Source organism: Thalia democratica, chromosome 3, assembly GCF_965202585.1.
Source record: "Thalia democratica chromosome 3, ktThaDemo2.hap1.1, whole genome shotgun sequence".
NCBI lineage: Eukaryota > Metazoa > Chordata > Thaliacea > Salpida > Salpidae > Thalia > Thalia democratica.
Window position 1 is genome coordinate 32016713 of NC_139167.1, and position 6316 is coordinate 32023028.

Consider the following 6316-nt stretch of genomic DNA (forward strand, 5'->3'; position numbering starts at 1 on the left):
AATATATGCGTTCAACTATTTTTACTCCTTCTTCAAGTAACAAGAAATTTTGTTTACTTTTCTCACAATGTATGAAGTCCCACGCCAACAAAGCTGCGAAATACATACTTTCTAAAAACTACAAAGTTATTAGATTTATCGTTACAACGTAATAAAATTTTGTTCTCCGATTATGTTTTAAACACATTCAATAAAATGTGTAAGTTGTATTGATGGCACTTAGCTTTTGTCGCATAGGTTAGAGGTCAGAAAACTGCGGCCTGCAATACACTATCCAGTTTCAAGCATAACTTAAAAAATGTTTTTGTTTAAATACAACATCTGGGCTCTAAACTTAAACAACATAAATCACAAAACCTGTATTACCGCTGTAATTTTATCATAACTTTGATTCTTAACAAATGAATAAAACCGATTTAAACATTGAAAACTTCAATAAATGATTAAAGCTTTGAATATTAATTTGGTTAATTGTTACATTAGAGAGCTTTGTTTTTAAGCTGTAGTATCAATGTTGATAATTAATAAATTTCAAGTTATCAATATATTACACTACGATTATAAAACAGAATAATTTATAATTCAATAAAAACTTAAAACTAACTTAGTTTAAACTGATATACATTCATTCAATACTACATAAAATTTTTTAAAACTAATTTTGAACTGGAAATTTAAAAAAAATTGAAAGCGTTATAACTGTTAATAAGCACATTATAAATAACTCAAACTAAACTATAAAAAGCGGAAAAATTAATACATAGCTAAAATTAAACTTGCAAACTGCCAGATTTAATTTTAAAATTGTTTACACTCATCTAAAATCAATAAAAATTGATAATACTACACTAAATAAAAATTATGATGTTTTTATGTTATTTGAACTATAAATTATTCTACTTTTCTTTAAGAAAATTGTTAGCAAAATTTTTGTACTTTATGCTCAGGTTGAATATTGATTTGACATTGAAATACAGTTCACCAAAGCTTATATTAAAAACATTTTGGATAATTTAGTTTGTTTTTTTAAACTTATAAAAAAAACTTAACAACTTGTCATTCAAGTTTACATTTAATAAACAGTCTATTAATTATCTAGCTGCGACTTATCATTAACAATAAAACCACAGTTGTTTGGTTTTTTTCAACTTTAATTTGATTGTACAAAGTAATAACTACTTAACACATACATATTTATTTTGCTTAATATTATAGCCGTTATTTTATTTTTCATTATTTAAAAGTTATAGTTTGTACTTTATGCTCAAAAAAAGTAACTAATTGTTTTTAATAATTATATTTTGAAGAGATAAGTTTTAAATTGAAACTATATGAAAATATACACATTTAAGATTTCATTTAAATATTTTTTATATCGTATAGTTAAAAACGCATTTATTTCTGATTTGGTCTGTGTAATTCACAATCTGCATTTAATATTTTTAAAAATATCCTTTATATTATTACATATATTTTGTTTATTTATATTTGTAATAGAAATTAATATAGTAAACAAAATATTTCAAAAATTCTCTATATATTTAATTACACAAATAGCATTGATTTTTAGTTTCTAAAAGTTTATTAACCAAAGTTACAACAACAAAAAACGAAAAATTATATTTTATAAAAACTAACACAATTATAATTGTAAAAGCGGTCAGCAGCTTAAAGTTTGAAAAACATATAAGATATAAAAAAAATAAATCCAAGTTATAAATAAAATTCTGTGATTTAGCTTTTAGTTGTCGTCAAGATTCGAAGATCATAGTTACAAGAAATCCTCCTCACTTAGGTAGCGCAGGTGGTTGCTTAACAACATGTTCTTGCATAGCAACTTGTAGTGGACTAGCATTTTTTTGCTTAGGAACTTGCATCTGCCTGTAAATCGATCTCTAGTTGTATTTTCCGTTTTTGTGTAGCAGCTTATTGTTAAAAGTTTGTGATTGATCAGTAGATTGTTGTTGCCTACGAATTTGTGGTTGTTTCATTTGCACAGTAGTATTTTTGAGTTGCCAGTGTTTTTTAGGTTTCTCTCGTCTGTCTTTTGCTTTTTAGTTTCGAAATCAATTTTAAAGTTTTTATAATTAAAATTTAAAGTTGTTTCTTTTAAAATTAACGGAATACATACACTATTATAATTTCAATTAAAACAACGTTTATATTTTGTAATCATAATTTTCACATTTAGTTATTACAAAAAGAATCAGTATTTAGTATATGTAACTTTTAGGCCTTGCAAAATCTACAATCTTTTTTTTTTTGTTTAGTTCCGTATTTAGACACTAGGTTGTTAAAGGATGATCTGAAGTTGTTTTTCGTAGTAAAAATATACTCACCTTCCTGTGATGTAGAATTTATTTAAATAATAACTTTTTTGCAACCTAATAGCATCAACAAAAGAACAGAATTAATGAACTCTTGCAGACACAGAAACAATTTTTTATTATAACTAGAAAGTATATAAAACTAGTACACAATACATTTGGACTTTTCATTGATTTTTGACTTTTGTTAATATTTTGTTGAAACTTGCTTTCAAATCAAACTTTTAGATAGTTTTAAAGTACTATTAGATATAATTTTAGTTCATTTCTTAAACAGTTACCTACTACATTTATATTTTCGACGCGTTACATCAATTTAATTTCTTTTATTTCAAAATTAGCAAAAGTTTCACCTAATTATAAACTTTTAATTTTGAAAATGGAACCTTATACATGAAAAAAATTAAATAACATTTAAGATAAATAACATTGTTGAACGATATTTTCTTTTTTATTATACTTATGTATTCATAATCATTATTTGCTACTAGAATGTGGTAATTAATAAACTATTTAGTTTGCGCTTACTTTATTGTTATAACAATAATATAAAAACGTTTGAAATAAAAACGTAGTTTTTGAATTTTCTAATAATTAACAAAAACAACTTAAACAAAGTAGCGTAAAGAATTTATTTTCTACACTAATACAATTATGAATGTATATGCGGCCAGCAGCTTATACTTACAACGAATTATATTAGATAAATAAGAAAATACACAAGTTTTAAACTATTATCCGAAAAATAGCTCTTAAATATTTACCACATTCAGAAATCCTAGTTACGAGTAATCCTCCTCACTTTGAGTAATATTGAGTCGCCGAAGTGGTTGCCTAGCAACTTGTTGAGGTCTAGCAACTTGTGATTGTCCACTAGCTTGTTGCTGCCAAGGAATTAGTGGTTTTGCAGTAACATGTTGTTGCCAAGGAATACCTTGTTGTCTAGAAACTTGTTGTTGTCTAAGAACTTGTGGATATACAGTAGCTTGTTGTTGCCAAGGAATTTGTGGTTGCGAAGTAACTTGTTGTTGTCTAGAAATTTGTGGATATACAGTAGCTTGTTGTTGCCTAAGAACTTGTGGTTGATCAGAAAGTTGAGTTTGTGCAGATGTTTTTGTTTGCTTATTAGTATTTTGAAGTTGTTGTTGTACTTTCTCTTCGATTCTTTTTCTTCGGTTTCGAAACCATCTCTACAGTTTTAAAGATTAAAGTTTTAAGCAATAGCTTTTAAATTAAAATATTTTAAAATTCTAGACCTATAATAACTTTTTATAAAACTATACACTTGACAACTAAAATTCCTTTCTTTTAAAATTGCTGTTAACAGTCGTGGAGGCTTTAAAAAGTTTTAAAGTTCTAGTATACTGTTTTATACTGAAATAATTAACCGACACACGTATCCTTTTCGCACCAATTTGGTATGCAATATTCCATCTATGATAAACAGTCGGATTCGGATTCATCAAGAACTCACGTTCCAAAACACCCCTCTGGAAATCATCAAGGCGCTGCATTTTTTTGTAGGGCTGGTACCTTGCTGATGTTGGGATATTATTTGGCGACCCTGTCAACAACAAAATTTGTTTATAATGAAGAACTCCTTATCAAAGTTTTAATAATATTATGCTTGTCACAATAACATCTTACTTAGTATTTAAGTTAGATTTGTATTTATCAATAGTTGATAAACATAATAAAAATAATAATTCAGTGGCAGTTATAATAATTAAACCTATATAATTTCAAAAATTATAATAAGAGGTTTTAGAAAGTTTAATAAACATCAAAAATTAGTAAAACAATGTTTTATTGAAAAACATTAAATATTATTTTTTTTGAATATAGTTGTTTTAACTTCCAAATTTTATCATGTAGTATATAATCCAAATGATTTAACAAACCAGTAGTTTGATAATTAGAATTTTGAGAAACAAAATTGTTTGCATTTGAATTCGGACGTTGCTGTATAACATAGACTGGTGAAGTTAATTCCGCTGATGGGTAACCATATAGGTGACTGCTGTTGCTAGGAAACCCTTGTTGTTGCCAGGGTACTATATTTAAATGAGTCTGGTGAAACTGAGGAGAGGTTGTTGGGGGCATTTGATTGAACACTCTGTTTTGATTCTGTCAAAAATTGTGTTTTTAAGCTATAGATGAATTCTGCATAACTAACTTAATAATGATATGACGCAGTAGTCTATTAGAATTGCTTATATAAAAAAGATTAAACTTTGAAAATGACTAATCCGCACAATAAAAAAAAATTAATCAAAAGTAAACCTGTGTTGTAGTAAAAGCCTTAAAAGGTCCACTTCCAGCAGGAAAGTTAACTTGGTATTGGGGATTACCCTGATTAAAACTAGAGTTTTCCTGAAAACCTGGATTTTCTCTAATTTGAGGTGTGGCAGGCCTAGGGGGACTTCCACAATGTAGCACTCTTTGGTTTGTTAAGTTGTTGTTCTTGTGACAACTGCATTCAAATGAAATACCGAAAAATTAATATAATACAACATTTATATTTTCGACGCGTTACATCAATTTAATTTCTTTTATTTCAAAATTAGCAAAAGTTTCACCTAATTATAAACTTTTAATTTTGAAAATGGAACCTTATACATGAAAAAAATTAAATAACATTTAAGATAAATAACATTGTTGAACGATATTTTCTTTTTTATTATACTTATGTATTCATAATCATTATTTGCTACTAGAATGTGGTAATTAATAAACTATTTAGTTTGCGCTTACTTTATTGTTATAACAATAATATAAAAACGTTTGAAATAAAAACGTAGTTTTTGAATTTTCTAATAATTAACAAAAACAACTTAAACAAAGTAGCGTAAAGAATTTATTTTCTACACTAATACAATTATGAATGTATATGCGGCCAGCAGCTTATACTTACAACGAATTATATTAGATAAATAAGAAAATACACAAGTTTTAAACTATTATCCGAAAAATAGCTCTTAAATATTTACCACATTCAGAAATCCTAGTTACGAGTAATCCTCCTCACTTTGAGTAATATTGAGTCGCCGAAGTGGTTGCCTAGCAACTTGTTGAGGTCTAGCAACTTGTGATTGTCCACTAGCTTGTTGCTGCCAAGGAATTAGTGGTTTTGCAGTAACATGTTGTTGCCAAGGAATACCTTGTTGTCTAGAAACTTGTTGTTGTCTAAGAACTTGTGGATATACAGTAGCTTGTTGTTGCCAAGGAATTTGTGGTTGCGAAGTAACTTGTTGTTGTCTAGAAATTTGTGGATATACAGTAGCTTGTTGTTGCCTAAGAACTTGTGGTTGATCAGAAAGTTGAGTTTGTGCAGATGTTTTTGTTTGCTTATTAGTATTTTGAAGTTGTTGTTGTACTTTCTCTTCGATTCTTTTTCTTCGGTTTCGAAACCATCTCTACAGTTTTAAAGATTAAAGTTTTAAGCAATAGCTTTTAAATTAAACTATTTTAAAATTCTAGACCTATAATAACTTTTTATAAAACTATACACTTGACAACTAAAATTCCTTTCTTTTAAAATTGCTGTTAACAGTCGTGGAGGCTTTAAAAAGTTTTAAAGTTCTAGTATACTGTTTTATACTGAAATAATTAACCGACACACGTATCCTTTTCGCACCAATTTGGTATGCAATATTCCATCTATGATAAACAGTCGGATTCGGATTCATCAAGAACTCACGTTCCAAAACACCCCTCTGGAAATCATCAAGGCGCTGCATTTTTTTGTAGGGCTGGTACCTTGCTGATGTTGGGATATTATTTGGCGACCCTGTCAACAACAAAATTTGTTTATAATGAAGAACTCCTTATCAAAGTTTTAATAATATTATGCTTGTCACAATAACATCTTACTTAGTATTTAAGTTAGATTTGTATTTATCAATAGTTGATAAACATAATAAAAATAATAATTCAGTGGCAGTTATAATAATTAAACCTATATAATTTCAAAAATTATAATAAGAGGT